Source organism: Monodelphis domestica, chromosome 1 (genome assembly GCF_027887165.1).
Source record: "Monodelphis domestica isolate mMonDom1 chromosome 1, mMonDom1.pri, whole genome shotgun sequence".
In the NCBI taxonomy this organism is placed as follows: Eukaryota; Metazoa; Chordata; class Mammalia; order Didelphimorphia; family Didelphidae; genus Monodelphis; species Monodelphis domestica.
Window position 1 is genome coordinate 379,979,343 of NC_077227.1, and position 18,732 is coordinate 379,998,074.

Sequence of the window (18,732 nt, forward strand, 5' to 3'; positions counted from 1 at the left end):
AAGAGCGCTTTCACGCTGCAGATAGCTCAGAGTGGTTGCTTCCCTTTGAGAGCTGCTCTCTTTCTGACTTTGCAAGCTTATTGCACGTGTTCTCCCTTGGGATCGTGCTGTCCATCAGAGGCAGCAAGCAAAGGAGCCCATGGTAGGGTAGAGTCTAGCATGATGTTGCCTATTATTCAGAGACTAGGTCTTATGTCCAAGATCTCAAGACTATCTTCTTTGCTATATTGGTTCTTTCCGGTCACGCAGATCACATCCCATTCATATCTTTTAATTTTGTCTGATTGTTATCTGTGTTCTATAAGACAGACTCTAGCCCATGTGCTGGAGATCTTCCTTTTGGAGTTTACCTTTTATGGTTACCAGGGTAATCACTGGTTATCTTGGACTCTCCCTACATTACAAGGCCACCTCTTCTTTTTCCTGACATAAACGTATCCTTCTCATCCCAATGCCACATCTGAGCAGTTGAGTACTTCCTACACCTCTTCTTGCAAAAATGGTCATCTTTGGAAATGTGCTATAGCTCTTGGGGGCAGAGTTGGTAGGTAGCCACAGTGATGCCAAAAAAGAAGAAAAGAAAGATAAGAATATTGATGAAACAATTTTTAAAATACACAGAAGGGAAGAAAGATAAGTGGGGTGCATTTAAAAAAAATACCCAGGGGCAGCTGAGTAGCTCAGTGGATTGAGAGCCAGGCCTAGAAATGGGAGGTCCTAGGTTCAAATATGACCTCAGACACTTCCTAGCTGTGTGACCCTGGGCAAGTCACTTAACCTCCATTGCCTACCCTTACCACTCTTTTGCCTTGGAACCAATACACAGTATTGATTCCAAGATGGAAGGCAAGGGTTAAAAAAAAAAGTAGTAGGTGCTCAACAAATGCTTCTTGGATGGCTGCAAAAAATGCTTGTGATATCAATGGCAGCAACATGATGCAGTGCTTGGAGGGTTGAGCTTTTGGTCATAGTGTAAAAATGGAGATTTGAACACTAGACTTCAATCCCCAGACGTCCTTGGTACTTCCCAGAATTCCCTATAATCTCACCTGAGATTCCCACCTGGGCAAGATCAGAATTTGTATTTAAACCGGCTGTGACGTCTACTTCCCTCTCTTCTTCTGCTTCTAAGCACACTGTCTCTCTACCTGGCAGGCAAGATGTAGTGAGTAGGTTGTGAATGGGCTAATGTGCCCTAGGCGCATGCTTTTCTTATTTTGTATTTTCTTATTTCCTTGATTTCTAATAATCTTAATAAACATCATAAAAATATAATACTTTTAGTAGAGAAATTAATTTAATCTTTACAATAGGACCCATGTCTGAATCCAGACTGTGATGCTTAGTGCCTTTATGACCTTTCTGGGCCTTGTCTGGCAAAGGAGCTGGAGAAGGCAATGGCAAACCACTCCAGTATCTCTGCCAAGAAAACTCCAAATGCAGTCACAAAGAATCAGATATGACTGAAAATGACCGAACAACATGGGTCAGGCACTGCATTATTACTTAATCTTCCTGGGTCCTAATTTCCTTATCTATAAAATGAAGGATTGTAATTAGCTGTCCTTTCCAGCCCTAGATCTGTGATCGTGGGACTTGGAGTTTCTACTGGAAGGTCTCTCACTTCTTCCCCAGTATCTGCAATGTTTTCCTCCACTCCTGTGCTGGAGCTGCTAGTTATTCCCAGCCTTCAGTAGGAAGACACACTGCTGAGGATATTCAGTTTTCTTGAGCAGCCAGCTGGTTGTGGGGACTTTGATAGGACAATGATGGGAGCAGGAGGGCTGGGAATGGTCTCTGAGGGGATCTTGGAGTCGAAAATACCTGACTTCTTAATGCACTCTTCAGAGGATGATATCCTTCAAAAGGTAGAGGACACAATCTGGAAAACTTCTGTTTTAAAGCTTGGGAACATGAAAAGGGCCACATTGGAATAAGTGGGAGCTAATTGCTTGGGCAGGCCCACAAGGCACAGCACCTGTGGCCCAACCTCTGCTTGACTCCTGTCGTTTTTTGCCAGGGCCACAAGCCCTGCTGGCTTCTGCATGAAAGGGCCGAACACAGAACGAATTCCAACATCTTGATTTCAGCCACAGATTGGAACAGCTGCATGGAATAGGCTGGTTTGCTCCTCCAGTGAAATCCCGACCATCTGGATCTGGGGGAAATGATTAGCTTTTGGGAAAAAAAAATGCTATACTTATACCAGGTTCTTTGGCTTTGAAGATAATTCCTGAAGGACCAAAGAGTTAATTCCTGAAGGACCAAAGAGTTAATTTCCTTGAGGGGAAACACTTTTAGGTTTTAAAAGCCAGGGTGGAGGGAAAGGGCTACTATCTCTAGCCTTCTTTATAAACATTATTAAGGATGGACCTGGTTTCATTTTGAACAGGTTGTTCCTGTCCCTGAGCTTTATAAAAGCTTAGCATGGAGGAAAATGCCAAGTTAAACAGATGTCAGAACATTTTATTTTTTTATCAATATAAATAAAGTTAATCGAGGTCAGGGTGCTGGGAGCAAGTCTCCCATATGCAAAGAATAGGATGTCAAAGGCTCTGGGAGGGACCTCATTTTCTAGAGGAGAGAACCGAGCCCCAGAAGGGGGAACTGACTTGCTCATATAATAAATTAATGACTGATTTGGGACTGGAATACATCTCCTGATTCCTGGGCCAGTCCTCTTTTCACTGGCTCATGTGAAAACAGAACTCAGAAAAGTAGTGGCTCAAGAATGAAATGGAGTGATAGAGATTGAGTTGAGTGAGGGGAGAAGAATTGGAGCCAATAGAAGAACTAGAGAAACAAAGGAGCAGAAATCCCAAAGATGAACAAAGACATGAATCGAACATTTTAGATTTTAGTTGATATCACTATTATAGTTTGCAAGAAAATGGAGGCTTGACTTGCCACCATCCTAATACAGGATTTCAATCTCTCTCTCCACTCACTGTGTATACATTCCCATCACCACTTCTCTGGGCAATTACAAACCTCTTCTGATGTATCTTTCTGACTCTTCTCTCCCCACCTTCCAACATGTTCTTCCTGCACTGAAAGATATTATTACATGTAGACTTGGACATAGACTCTGTTTTTTTAAAAAAAATATTTAAAATATTTTTCAAGGCTAAATGATTCATGACCTGCCCCCCCTCCCCCATGCTCCCTCCTTCCCCTTTCCAAAGCTGACAAGTAGTTCCACTGGGTTATCCATGTATCATTGTTTAAAACCTATTTCCATGTCATTCATATTTTCAATAGAGTGATCTTTAACATCAAAACCCCAATCATATCCCCATCAAACACATGATATGTTTTTCTTCTGTGTTTCTGCTCCCACAGTTCTTCCTCTGGGTTTGTGGACAGTGTTCTTTCTCATTAGTACCTCTGGATTGTCCTAGATCATTGCATTGCTGTAAGTAGAGAAGTCCATTACATTCGATTGTGCCACAGTGTATCAGTCTCTGTATACAATGTTTTCCTGGTTCTGTTCCTTTTGCTCTGCATCAGTACCTGGAGTTCTTTCCAGTTCACATAGAAATCCAGTTCATCATTCCTTTCAGCACAATACATATACTCTATTAAAAACAAAAGCATTCCTAGCTGTGTGACCCTGAGCAAGTCACTTAGCCTCCATTATCCAACCCTTACCATTCTTCTGCCTTAGAACCAGTACACAGTATTGATTCTAAGATGAAAGGTAAGGGTTAAAAAAAAGCATCAAAATAAATTTCAGGGACTCTGTATCTACCACTCAGTGAATGCTGATCTTTCATCCTGGTATTTCAGGTCCTCCATAACCTAGATCTGGGCAGCAAGGTGGCATAGACAATGTACTGGGAGTGGGATCAGACAAGATTCATCTTCCTGAGTTCAAATCCAGTCTCAGATACTTACTAGTTGTGTGGCTCTGGGTGAGTCACTTAATGCTGTTTGCCTTGGTTTCCTCGTCTGTAAAATGATCTGGAGAAGGAAATGCCAAATTACTCCAGTATCTTTGCCAAGAAAACTCCCCAAAGGGTCATAATGATATGACTGAAAATGACTCAACAACAACAATAATCTGGGGCCAACTTAATTTTCCTGTATTAGTTCACCCCTCTGCATGACTTCCAGCCAAACTCAACTATTTTTTCTTTATTGAAACACAACTGACTTCTTTACACCTTCAAGACTTTGCTTGTGTTGTTCCCTATTCCTAAAATGTCCTCTGCACCTCTTCCTGCTAAATTCCTGACCAGCCATTGAAAACCCAGGAAATGCCACCTCTTCTGGAAAGTCTTACTTAGTTCAACCCAGGGATATTGTGAGGATCAAATGAGATAATGGATGTAAAGCACTTTGCAAATCTTAAATCAACTCTACAAAGCCCAGTTATTGTTATTAACCTTCAGTCATTCAGTCTCTAGCCTGGTGATGACTTCATTCCTTGAGCCTCCTGCTGCACTGATGCTGAGCTCAAGAAATGTCTATAGAACTCTACAGGGGTGTGCTGGTGAACACCTAATGACTTCTGGGAGGGGTAGGCATACGTTTGAAAATGTAATCTGCATTATCAACACTTTTTTACATTTAAACAATCAACAAAACAACTGGAGCAATGGCAAGTTTCTGGCAAGTAAAAGCTCACACTGAAAATGTAGTAATCAGCTCCCAAGGTGAGGTTCAAGAACTGACTTCAGAATACCCAGGTTCCACTTCACCAATTCTGCTCAGTAATGACTTTCTCTAGACTCAGATAAATAGATGTGGAGTACAGGAAACACAGGTAGGAAAATGAGAGAGAGAGAGAGAAAGAGAGAGAGAGACAGACAGACAGACAGACAGACAGACAGACAGACAGAGACAGAGAGACAGAGAGACAGAGACAGAGACAGAGAAACAGAGAGACAGACAGAGACAGAGACAGAGACAGAGAGAGACAGAGACAGAGACACAGAGACAGAGACAGAGAGAAACTGAGACAGAGACAAAGAGAGAGAGACTTAGAGCCTGAGGTAGAAACAGAGACTGAGGGCAGAGACAGAGAGACTGAGAGACAGAGGTAGGGGCAGAGTCAGAGGGCAGAGAGACATAGACAAACTGAGAGACAGAGTTAGAAGCAGAGATAGGGCAGAGAGTGAGAGACAGAGGTAGAGACAGAGACCCAGACAGACAAAAAGAGAGAAGATATTTATTAAGACCTTACTAGGGAGGAGCTGGGTTGCTCAGTGGATTGAGAGCCAGGCCCAGGGAGGGGAGGTCCTGGGTTCAAATCTAGTCTTGGAAACTTCCCAGCTATGTGACTCTGGGCAAGTCACTTAACCCCCACTGCTTAGCCCTTACTGCTCTTCTGTCTTGGAACCAATACACAGTATTGATTCCAAGATGGAAGGTAAGGATTTAAAAAAAAAAGACTTTATTGTGTTCCAGGCATTAAGCTAATCCTAAGATCATAATAGTTATCTGTTAGTGTCTTATACCCTCTACTGGACTATAAACTATAAGAGTAGATAGAGACTGTGGCTTATTTAAATCTTAGGTCTCCTATTAAACTGGAGACAAACTGGAGGGATAGAAAAGAAAAACTTGTTAATTAAAAAATAGAATACCATTGAAAACAAGTAAGTGTTCTTTCTGTCTCTTCTAGTTCAGAGTAGGGTGTCATGTACACAGTAGGCTCATAATAAGTGAATCTACTCTTTGAATGAATGAGCAGGTAAGAAAATGACTGTATTTCTCCATGCCTTTATTTGAACACCATAGATGATAAGTGCTTAAGTTGCAGTCTCTGTTAGAGACTCAATATATCCTCAGGAAATGTACACAACATGCAACTAGCATTATTTAGTTTATTTCTGCTAATCACATGACTGTAGTGAGAAATCTACACATTGACACAGGCACCCTGGACTTATGAATCAATAGGACCTGGGCTGGGTAGAATGGGGCAGCCAGGTGGTTCAGTGGATAGAGCACCAGGCCTGGCATTGGGAAGACCTGGGTTCAAATGGGCAAGTCATTTAATTCCATTTGCCTAGCCCTTGCCCTTCTGTCTTAGAGTTGTTACTAAGACAGAAAGTAAGGGTTGTTTGTTTGTTTTTTTAAATATGACCAGAGTCCCAACTTTCCTAATTATTAGCTATATAATCACATCCAAGTGACTTGCTCTCTCTGACCCTCAGTTTCTCATCTATAAAATGGGAATAATAAAACTTGAACTGTTTACATCAAAGAGGTAGTTGTGAGGAGAGTGATTTGTAAACCACAGGCATAGACACTAGACCTGAGACTTCATTGCTATAGAGATTTCCCAAATGACGAAACTACCCCTACCGATGCAGATATCCATCTTCTCTGAAATTTTTTTTATATTCTTAGAGAATTGTCTGAGGGCATTGAGCGGTTAAGTGACAACTCCCATGTGGTCAGTATCTGTTGGAGGTAGGACTTGAACCCAATCCTTCTTGACACTGATGTATGTATACCCCTGCTGCCTCTCCCCCTACCACTCTGCCACCCTGCAGACACTTTAAAATATTGCATATATGGGAACTGTTATCAGAGTAGGTAGAATCCAAGTGCAATAATGGCAACTGGCTGGAAGAGGAGGGATTGAACGAATGGACCAGAAGGTATCTTTGTATCTTTCTTAGATTCCCAGAGTAGCTGAACCTTGTACATAGAAGATTTAAGTGAAGAGAGGAATTCTGTATAATGGAAAAGAAAGAACTCTCTTTGCACATGGTGCTAAAAGAGAGGGAAATCCAAAAGAAGGTCCATTTTACTGGAATGAAAGGTTTGATCTGGACTATGGACAAACTCAAGTGTTTGAGCCAATTGGAAGAGAATTGTAAGCAGTGGATCAGAAGTGACATTGTGAATCTTAGGGAGGTCATGTGGCCAAAGTAAGGAGATGGAAAATGGCTTTAGCTGTATTATGTGAATATTTTGATAGAGGTGTAATATGGAGGTGGAGGTTCCATTCAAGAAGTTACAGAAACCCTTGGGTGAGATAACTAAAGCAAGAATATTTGAGTGCAGGGTAGTTAGGCTGATACTGAGGTCTGGGGAAGCAACTGTGATTCTTGGTGAAGAGGAGGAAGAAAGGGAGAGACAGAAACAAACAGAGAGAAAGAGAGAGAGAGAAGAGAAAGAGAGAGAGAGAGAGAGAGAGAGAGAGAGAGAGAGAGAGAGAGAGAGAGAGAGAGAGAGAGAGAGAGAAGAGAGAGAGAGAGAGAGAGAGAGAGAGAGAGAGAGAGAGAGAGAGAGAGAGAGAGAGAGAGAGAGAGAGTCCACAATAGAGGGACAGAGACAGCATGTAGGGGCCAGCTAGGTTCTTCTGTGGATTGAAAGCCAGGCCTAGAGATGGGAGGTTCTGAGTTCAGATCTGGTTCTGACATTTCCTAGTTGTGTGACCCTAGGCAAGTTACTAGCTTTTACCAACCTTCTACTTTGGAAACAATACACAGTATTAATTCTAAGATGGAAGGTCAGGGTTTAAAAACCAAATGACACTTGCTATGTGCCATGAAGAGTAAGATAAGACTAAAATGTTTGAAGAAGTACAACATGTGTCAGAAGCTAAGTTTTGGCAGATAAAAATACAAGTATCATAGTTGGAGATGATACAAGTACTCAAGACAGCATCTGTTCTCAAAGAGCTTACTAAAATTCTCCTGGGAGAAGACAATACATAAAGGGGAACTGAAAAAATTTGGTGGTAGTATCCCCATTGGGGCATGGCAATAAAGTTCCCTCTGTGGAGGATGGCTGGTCTGGTCCCTTCCTCGAAATAGAAGTTTGATAAGAATTTGCCAATAGAGAAGGAGCTAGGTGGCACAGTGGATAGAGCTCCACTCTTGGAGTCAGGAGGATATGGATTCAAATTTGACCTCAGATACTTTCTAGCTGTGTCACCTTCGGTGAGTCACTTAACCCTGTTTGCCTAGCTCTCACTCTTCTGTCTTAGAATTGTTGCTAAAACAGAAAGTAAGAGTTTAAAAAAAAACAAATATCAGTTGGAGAAAAGTATTCTTCAGGAGTGGAGGAAGTAAGGAAGCTGAGGCATGACAGTGGTCTGAAGAATAGAGGCGGGCAAGGCACAGCCTGTCAGCACCTCAGGCATCTCTCTAAATCTGTAAGTATCTGCACTGGTGAGAAGAATTCCCTATGCCAGTAGGTACATACTGACTAAATCAGCAGTCTTCCCATTGCCACCAAAAAACTGATATAGAAGAAAGAGCCTTGGACTGGAGCCAGAAGAGCCAGGTTCAGATTTTGTGTGACCTAGTGCCTTGGATTGGACCTGGGTTTAAATTCAGGCTCTGGCACTTATTTGGTCCATGACCTGAGACAATTCACTTCAGTTCCCTAGCATTGTTTCCTCATCTGTAAAATGAGGGAGTCTGACAAGATGCTCTCTAAGGTCCTTTCCAGCTCTAAAGCTAAAGTCCTCCGCTGGTCTCTAAGGCCTCTTAGAGACTGCTCTTCTTCTTCATAGACAGTTTTTGCTATTTAATCCACACAATACCTCTCTATCATGCATATATGGGGACACCATGGAAAAACCCACTGTGAAGAAATTAGAGGCCAGACAAACACTTTACTCTAGATTTAAAACTCTGGCTGGATTTTTTTTTACTTTAATTAATTAATTTAGAATATTTGTCCATGTTTCCATGATTCATTTTCTTTCCTTCTCTTTCCTCCCCCCCTCCCAGAGCCAACAAATAATTCCACTGGGTTCTACAAATGCTGTCACTTGATACCCATTTTCATATTATTCATTTTTGCTATAGAGTGATCTTTTAAAGCCTAAACCCCAAATCATATACCCATATACACAAATGATCAGTGATGTTATGTTTTTCTTTTGCACAGTGTATCAGTCTCTGTGTACAATGTTTTCCTGGTTCTGCTCCTTTCACTCTGCATCAATTCCTGGAGGTTGTTCCAGTCTCCATGGAATTCCTCCACTTCATTATTTCTTTGAGCACAATAGTATTCCATCACCAACATATACCACAATTTGTTCAGCCATTCCCCAATTGAAGGGCATCCCCTCATTTTCCAATTTTTTTTGCCACCACAAAGAGTGTGGCTACAAATATTTTGGTACGTCTTTTTCCTTATTATTTCTTTGGGGTATAAACCCAGCAGTGCTATGGCTGGATCAAAGGACAGACGGTCTTTTAGCACCCTTTGGGCATAATTCCAAATGTCACCTCTCAGGTCGGGGCTGGAGGGAGCTCCATTGGCTGGGCTGAATTTCCAGTGGACTCCAGACTATGTAATCTGGTTCCTGCCTGCCAAAAGTCATCCATCATCTCCTGCTCTGACCTTGGAGCACTGCCTGTTCCAGGCAAGGCTGGCAATTAGCATGTAGGGTAATGAAGACAGGCAAGTATCTAAGGGGCTTTTCATTAGCAGATCAAAGGCTAGAGAGGAGTGCTGGACACATAGTGGGCACAACTGATACCCAGACTTGTCTTGAAATAGAACCATGAGTGTGTGTTCACACTTTTAAAAAAGTGTTCACAGCAATAGTATATGGAATAATCTTCATTCCTCCCCTGAAATGTAATGATCATCATGGGCAGAGGCTCAGCTGGGTTACTGATTCTCATATAAGTTAAAAGGTTTTGAGGGGCTTTAGCAAAAAGCAATTTGGAAAATGTGCCTTGTTTAGACCAGTCATGGGTTTGTCTTCACTGTCCTTTCTGCTTCTCAACTCTGCAAAGATCATTGACTTTAAGCAAAGAAGGGACCTTTGAAATGACTTAATCTACCTCTCTGCCCCATTTTGTGGATGATAAAACTGAGGTTCAGAGTAATGACTTGCCCAGAGAACATAGACCAGGCATTCAGACCTAGGCTCTCTGCTTCCAGATCTAATGTTCCTCCTTCTCTACCATACTGTCCTGATCTCTCAGTCAGCTGATATCCCCAGACACTCAACATTTCCTTCTGGAATATTCTGTTATTGGGTATTAATATCTTTTTTTCAAGAAATTTTCCTTATATGAACCCTACATTTGCCTCTTTACTCCTAGTTCTGCTTCCTGGGACTAAAGTGAATAAGGCAAATTCTTCTGTGGACAGCCTTTGAAATCTGTCTTCATGTACACCCTGCTTTGTTCCCTCCCCCATTTCCTCCCTCACCTCCAGTTTTCCTCACAGAGTCATACAGACATGTAAGAGATCTGTCATCAGGAATGGGATCCTGAAAAGCACAGAAGGGGTTTCAGCCAGGATTTTTGCCCACAAAGTTTGACTCCTAGGCACAAGCCCCTAGCCCCACTTTGAGCTTGGTGACCGTAGCTTTTCAGTTATTATATCAGTTATTATAAAATAACTGAGATATTAGGGTAAGTATGATACAATTATAGCCGACAACTAGGTGGATAGAATACTGGGCCTGAAGTAAGAAAGACCTGAGTTCAAATATGACCTCAGACATATCCTAACTGTGTGACCCTGGGTGAGCCACTTAACTTCTGATGGTCTGACAAAAGGACCCATTGAATTCACCGGAAAAGGAAATGGCAAATCACTCCAGTATCCTTGCCAAGAAAACTTCATGGAAAGTTATGGCCATGAAAAGTCAAACTCTACTCCAAAACTATCACAGATGATACAAGGTCCCTTTGCATAGAGTGTCATGGCAACTAAACACAAAAGGAAATATGTAAAGAAATAGAAAGAAGAGACTATCTGATCCCCAAATCCCAGAATTTCAAGGGTGGATGATAGCTCAGTGACCACCTTGTCTGATCTATGGTGAGAAAAGCATCCCCTTTACCAGGTATCCTATGCATGCCTTTGCTCAAGTTCTTCAGTGAGGGGGAAATGACTGTCTCTAGGTTCAGTCCATGACATCATCATCATCATCATCATCATCATCATCATCATCATTTTAGTATGATTATGCCAGCATTTACATAGCATTTTAAGGCTTGCAAAACACTTTCTCTATGCTATCTCTTGGTTCTCACAACAACCCTGTAAGAAGATAGGTGCTATTATTATCATCACCATTTTACAGATCAAGAAACTGTGACTGGGAAGCTGCTGGGTGTCTTAGTGGATTGAGAGCCAGCCCTAGAGATGGGAGGTCCTAGGTCTTCCAGATTTGAATCTGGCCTCAGACACTTCCTAGCTGTGTGACCGTGGGCAAGTCCCTTAACCCCCATTGCCTAATATTGATTCTAAGATAGAAGGTAAGAGTTTTTAAAAAAAAGGAAAGAAAAGAAAAAAAGAAACTGAGATTGAAATGGGTTAAGTGATTTGTCCAAAGTCATGCAACTAGTCAGTGTATGAGCTAGAATTTGAACTTGGATCTTTTGGGGACCAACTCCAACAATGTATTTATTCACTGGACTTCCTTGTTAGGAAAATTTTCCATATATGAAGCTTAAATTGGCCTCTTTGTAAGTCCTACCAATTACCTTTAGTTCTGCCCTTTAGGGACAAGCAAAACAAAACTCATCTCTTTTCTACTGAGTCCCAGAAATGTCAGAGACAGATATCATGTCTCCTTTCCACCCTACACCTCCCCCTTCCCTCATATCTATGACTTTTTTTCTTTGGAATAAACATGCACAATTCTTGCTATCCCCTCCATGCTGCAAGGTCTCAAGTCTTTCACTATTCTGCTTACCCTCCTCAGGGTGTTCTCCACCCTATTAATGGATGCTCCCTTCAAAAATAGGCTTCACACAATTGTCCAGATGTCATCTGACTAGATCAGAGTGCAGGGAAATGATGGCTTCTTTAGTACTGGACATTGTGGCTCTTAATAAAGCCTCTCAATGGCATTAGCTCTCAGAGGAAGCTAGATGGTTTAGTGGATAGAGAACCAGGACTAGAACCAGGATTGTTCTGGGTTCAAGTCTAGCATCACTTTCTAGCTGCATTATCCTGGGCAAGTCACCAAGAGTCACCAGTTAACTCTAACTACCTAGCCCTTACTTCTCTTCTGCCTTGGGACCAATACTTAATATCAATTCTAAGACAGAAGGTAAAGGTTTAAAAAACACACACACAGACATAGTAGGTTCTGAACAATGATACATGTATAATCCAGTGGAATTGCTTGTCAGCTCTGGGAGGGGAGAGGGAAGTGGGGTGGGAATCATGAATCATGTAACCATGGAAAAATATTCTAAATAAAACACACACACACACACACACACACACACACACACACACACACTAGCTTTCCAGGCCATTAAATCACATTGTTGATTTATACTGAACTTCCAGGTCAAAGGTCACAAAAACCTCTCAATCATTCATATGAACTGATCTCTAGTTATGCCTTCCCTTTTGTATGCTTGGGGAGATGATTTTTTAAACTCAAATGTGAGACTTTACATTTATTCCTATTAAATTTCATTTTCTTAGATATCTACAATGTTTTATTATGTGTGTATTTCTCTGTGTGTGTGCATGTGTGTGTGTGTGTGTGTGTGTATGTGTGTGTGTGTGTAGTGTCTTGGCTCTATTATCTAGTGTGTTAGCTATCTTTTCCAGCTTTGTGACTGGAACATTATGTGGCATCGAAGACCCCTGAGGGGGCACAGAGTTATTGAATCTAGGCACACCAAACATTGTCATTTCATCTCTATTACACTCCCCAAAATATGGATTATGATTCAATAGAGCAGACATTTGTAGACCAAATTGACCTGTGATGGTAAACCTATGGTGTGTGTGCCAAAGATGGCATGCATAGACCTCTCTGTGGGCACACATGCTGTGGGTCTCCAGTGTTAGTTACTAGAAAGGCAGAGGGACTAGGTGGAGCTGTTTCCTTCTCTTTCTCCCGATGTCTCCCTACCCCTTTGCCCAGCAGTCCAATAGAAGCTCCTAGTCCCTCCCCTGATCAGAGCATTTGGGCTGATCCCCTCTCTTTCTCCCTCTCCTGTCTGGGGTAAGGGATTGGGGTTGGCACTTGTCTGGGTTGGGAAGAGTATGGCACTCAGTCTCTAAAAGGTTTGCTATCACTGGAATAGATAATAATATAATCCACATGAAAATATGTGGAAATGCTGTTGTGGGGATTAAATGCACATTTGTTCAAAAGCATTACTCCATCTATTAATTGTCTTTTGTCCTCATGAAGTTTCCCACACAACAAAATAAAATTACAACTACTATGAAGTGAAAAGAAATGAATTAATGTTAGAACAGAGTTCTCCCCTGTGCAAGGGGCTACAAGGGAAAATTCAGGTATTGGCCCTTGCACATAATGTGAGATACAGTTCTCTATGTGTAATGGGGTAATGGAGGCTCTTGAAGCTGTGCTTTGTCCAAGTAGATATGTTGTAAAGTTTTGCTGAACTGCCTTTCACCCCTTTCTCTTTTTTTGGATGCTTTTTCAAAAGACAATAGAGCAAAAAAACAAGTGGTTTGCTGAGGAGGAGAAGAAAGGATATGTTTAAAAATAAAGGTGACATGAAAAGAGAGCCAAAGGAATGCTCATGCTTGAAAAGTTTGGAACCCTCTGGGCTAACATTTATTTCCATGCAAGATAAAAGAACACAGGCTTGTAAGCTTTGTGTTCTTGGCCAGTCACTTACTTTTCTGATTTTTGTCTCCACATTTTGTAAAATAGTGACAACACAGACATTATCCCAAAAGGTTGTGAGAGAATGTGTTTTGCCATGAGTTATTATATATGTGTATATATACATATGTGCATATATGTAATATATTTATATATATATATATATATAATATATAGGTTGGAAATGCCGAGAAAAATGGATGTGAGGGTTAGAGACTTGGAAGCATATTTTCTTCAATGGGCAGGGAGCATGGCCAAAATCTTGGGTTAATGGGGATTGGCTGCTTTCTCTAGTACTTGGCATTACCCAGGAAGCCTATTTGTACCAACCCTTAAGTGGTGCTGGACCTCTTTCACTTTCTTAGGATCACAGGATTCAATGTTGGAAGAGTTCAGTTTCTTCATTTTATGGATAAGGAAACTGAGTCTGTGTCCCTTCTTTTTTCCTTTCACTTTCCCTCAAATCTGTTATAATACCTGAAATATTTTACCCTTTGCTCCCTCTTTTTTTTTAAGTTCAATTTCTGAAGCTTTTCAAGGAAAGGGAGATTGAAATGATTGAGAAAAAAATAATAAATTAACATTCTTGGCAGTCAGTCCCTTGTGGGATAAAATTTCTGATTCTCAGACTACAGCCAGACCATAATCCAACAGGGATTTGCTTCAGGGGAGGCAAAGCAAAAGCACTGATTTAAGGGGCTCTTTCTCCCTGTGGGACTGCCAACCAGACTTTGTGTGGCCAGTTTGACTGGGAGAATCATTTGCTTGATATGGGGGGCTTATTAAAGATCCTAGCACCTGCGGAAGTAGTAAAAATAAAATGAATCACCTCTGCCCAAAATCCTAGTGTTGTTTTTAAAAACAAATAAATGAAGAAGCAGTATAATGTGGTGGAACCGTCCTTAGAGTCTTAAAGACCTGGTTTAAATTGTGCATCTTGTACCTACTCTGTGACTGCGGCACTTAATAGAAGAATTGTCTCCATCCTTGGAGGGAGGGAGTATCTTCAGCCAAAGCTTCCCATAGCAATGAAATCACAGATCTGTAGTAACAAAAAGCAGAAAAGAGTCAGAGAATAAAATAACATGAAATATTAGAACTGTACCTTGGAGACTATACAGTCTAATCTTAAAACAAACAAGCAAACAAACAAAAAAAACCCCTTACCTTCCGTCTTAGAATCATACTAAGTATTTGTTCCAAAGCAGAAAAACAGAAAGGGCTAGGCAATTGGGGTTGAGTGACTTGCCAGGGGTCATAGAGCTAGGAATTGTCTGAGGCCAAATTTGAACCCAGGACCTTCCAACGTTTAGGTCTGGCCATCGATAGAGCCATCGAACTCTATCAACCTAACTGCCCTTCTAATCTAATTTTTCACATTCAAAATAACAACGAATAAATGACAAGATCAGAACTTGAACCAAAGTCTCCAGCCTCCAAATCTAAGAACCTAAAACAACTTCCTTTTCTTCTCCTTTCTTCAAATAAAATCCCCAAAGAAAATCTGACTGGAGACGAATCACAACGATTGAGTCATGTATTCAGCCCAGAGAAGGACTAGTACTATTCCGACCAGCAAATTCTAGTACAAGAGGATTCTGGGGGAGAGAGGGTCTACCAGAATAAGTGCCTTCAGAGACAGAAGAATTAGCATCTCCAAATATTTCTCATCTTATTTTTCATCTTAATCAATTCTCATCCTAAGGCACACTACTACTTTGAGAGGGGGATGGGAAGCAGAGAGCTGTCGGACTCCTCCCTAAACACATTCTCCTCTAGATTCAGAGGCCACCTAGGAACTCCCAAGTGGAATAAGTCACAGAGAGGTAAGAAAGAAACCTTGAACACTATCTGGTTCAACTCTCTCATCGGTAATATTTCCCTATTTTGTAATAGAGAAATCGAGGTTCTAGACTTGTCCAAGGTCACCAAGGCAGTAAATAGCAGCCACAGATTCCAAACCAGTTCTAATTCTAAATCCAGCCTCCCTCTATTTCTCCGCCTCTCTTTTCTCTCTTTGTAGCAAGCTGCTTCCGCATAACGAGAACTCTGGCCCTGAGCGAGTGTGACCTCGATGCTACTCGAACCCTAAACCCTATGTCTGTCTGATGGCTCTCCATTCCCTGCAGCCTCAGAGTCATTTTCAAAGGTTTATGCGAAAGAAGTTAGTTGAGCTAAAAAAAAAAAAGCCCGTTCACTCTAGTTCCATTCTTCCCTGTGGCGAAACCCGGTGGCTTAGCCCCGAGCGCCGCTTTCCCGGCCGCCCACTCCGGGGGTTGTTGGGGAGCTGGGACCAGTAGAAAGTAGAGGCAAAGGGCTGCTACTAGCGAAGGAGGCATAGTGGTCTGGGCAGCACCCTCCAGCCCGCTTACACTCCAGTCCTCCCTGATATCCGTCAAGCCTCCGGGGCCTGGGGCTGGACCGAGGCGGGACTTCGGCTGTCTGCCGGCCGAGAACGCTGGCCTTGGTACGAAGCAGGTCTTGTGGAGACCTAGTGGGCTCTCCGCGGCGGACACTACAGTCTCCAAGCCTGACACCTTCCTCTAACTGGATTCTATCTCGGCAAATGGGCTTCCCAGAATGACCTGGGACTTTAAACAAAAATCTCTTTTATTTAAATGCTGGCTGACTGCCGGTCTATTTTCTGTCTATCTGTCTGGGTCCTTGCCCTGAATTTGTGTGCTTACCCAAAGTGCTCTGGGAAAAACATGCCGCGTGTGTGTGCGGCTAATATCAGGTATTGGACAATATGTTTTATTTCTGGCAACGCTCTAAGGCTGGAAGTTTCAGACCAGTTGCCGGCGACCAGAACTACATTGCCAAATTGATATACATTTGTGTACACACATGTGCACAGACAATATCTATACACCTGGACTTGTACCTAAGTATGCACATGAATACATTCACATGCACATGTAGCTATCATGCTTGTACATTCTGCATGTGTTGCGGCACATATAAATACACATATATGATGTCTGGACCAATGCTCTCACCAATGTAGGAATCTTTCTAGGGAAGTACTGCCTTTTCCCAACACGGGTTGGGAAATGGTTTGTGATTTATAGCCTTAGATTGAGTGTTGCCAGAAAAAAAGTTTTATTTTCCTCTAACAAGTGTTTCCCCTTTCCTCTAAATCCTTTATGACCTTAAATCTTAATCCATTTATCCGCTTGCAATTTACTGTAGTTTATAGTGTAAAATCTGGATCTAATCTAATTTTCTGATATACTGCTATCCACTTTCCCCCAGTAGTTTAAAATTTTTTAATAATCATTCATTTCCCCCAGTGTTTTTCAGTATCTGTTAAACTCAACACTAACCCACTGTCCACATTATGCTTTTCATTCCCACCACCACCACCTTCCCCGATTTCTAGTACCAAGTGAAAGCGCTTTGGAAAGAGTAAGCTAGCTCTTCTCATGATTCATTTTGTTACGAGCCAAACACTACTCTCTGGATCTCTAAAATGAAGGCCTCGGACTAAATCTCTGAGACAGACGACTTCCAAATATTAACTCCAAGGATTCTAAATCTAAAGCGCTCTGAGAACGTAAGCCGACGTTCGGGGCTAGCGTAAAAGTACGCAACTGTGCTGTTCAGTTGGTCGGTTGACTACTAAGTGAATCCTCGAGCATCAGAGGGAGCTGAGAACCGGATCACTATAGAATTCGTCCTCCAACGTCGAGCCTCCTACTGGCAAGGCGATTTGGATCACCGATGTCCCTGAAAGTGTCCAAGGGCAGAGGCCAGTGAGGCCATTATTCGCTTTTAGATTGGAAGCGCTACTAGGGCTGCAGGCTAGCTTGGGATGGGGAGAGAGACAAAAGACAGAGAGACAGAAAAAGAGGGAAACAGAGGCAGAAGTTGATAGAGACAGAGACAGACTGATACGGAGACTGACAAACACCGACAAAGACTGAGAGAAACAGACTCAGGGATTGACAGCGACACAGAGGCAGATTGATACCGAGATTGACAAAGACGCCCAGACAGACTGAGAGACAGAGACAGCAGAGAATTAGAGACTGAGTCACACGCAGAGCGAGATACCGAGTCAGAAAAACAAGATTCAGAGAGTAAAATGCTTGATGTAATCCCTGAAATTCTCAGAAAGCGGATTGCTCACGGAGTGTATGTAGACCCGGTGTAACCTAGCCCAGGCTTGCAGCAGAAGTAAGAGGTTTGAGGGAAGTACTTCTCACTCTTTCTCATTGGGGAGGAATAGCGTATTAATTCCCTTCTTGACCTCCAGGAACCGTGGACATTGGTCTAAGATTGAGTCAGATTCTGGACGGAGCTTGGCCATTGACTCTCAGAGTAGGGGACACACTTTTTGCAAAGCTTTCAAACCGGGAGTTTAGGGCTTCCCCGGAAACTAAGGCCGGTGCTATTCCGGTGATAAGCCGGTGGTGCAGTGCCCAGGCTCCCGTGTCCTTTCTTTCCTCACCTGCCTGGTCTCGGTTTAGGGAGCTGGCGGCTCTCTGGCCATGTCCCAGAGTCCTCGCCGTCCAGTCTCCTCCTCTGTTTACTGATGGTCCAGATAGCTGAGGCAGAGGAGCGCGACCGCTCGCAGGCTAGTCCAAAGATCTGCCTTATCGCCGGCAGAGGCACCGGGAGGATGTTTTGACTGCTCTGAATTAAACTGTTTGTTGTTTCTCGCCCCAGTAATTGACAGTTGATAGAGGAGTTTCTGAGGAGCGGAGGACTACCGGTCTTCCGGAGCCGAGCTCTTTCTCTATTCTCCCCCACCCCACTCTCTGCTTTCTTGGTTGCGCTCACGAGAATCCCTTGGACCCGCTACCCTGCAATGAATCAGCTTTACCAGGGGCGCGGCTCCATTAACTGCGAGATTTATTAAAATCCACGCAGTGTGTGAGATTCCAACCTCCCGGCTTAGCAAGACACAGAGTAACCCTAAACCTTCTTTAAAGACAAAACAAACTAAAAACGGAACTTTTCACCAAGCCTTCGAGGGTGGGTGGATGGAGTGTTAGGTCTTAATTGCCTTCGTGGATATTTCCAGAGCCTCAATTTCTCTAAGTAGCGTAATGACATGATGCACTGTGTGGATGGAGAGTGCAGGCCTTATATAGTTAGAAGGACTGAATTCCAATTTCAACTGCGACTTTTGCGAGAAAGTTGTACGACTTGGGGCAAGTCACTTAATTGTCTCA

At 42.5% G+C, this 18,732-nt stretch overlaps 1 long non-coding RNA gene across 1 annotated transcript; it reads right to left on the reverse strand.

Annotated features, from left to right (window-relative positions):
• Positions 1–347: 347 nt before the first annotated feature.
• LOC103103257 (uncharacterized) lies at positions 348–16,211 on the reverse strand. The gene is made up of 3 exons (XR_001626407.2): positions 15,925–16,211; positions 14,500–14,594; positions 348–3,963 (listed from the first exon to the last, which is right to left on the reverse strand). It is a non-coding gene; the product is annotated as an uncharacterized LOC103103257 (long non-coding RNA).
• Between the last annotated feature and the right edge of the window lie 2,521 nt (positions 16,212–18,732).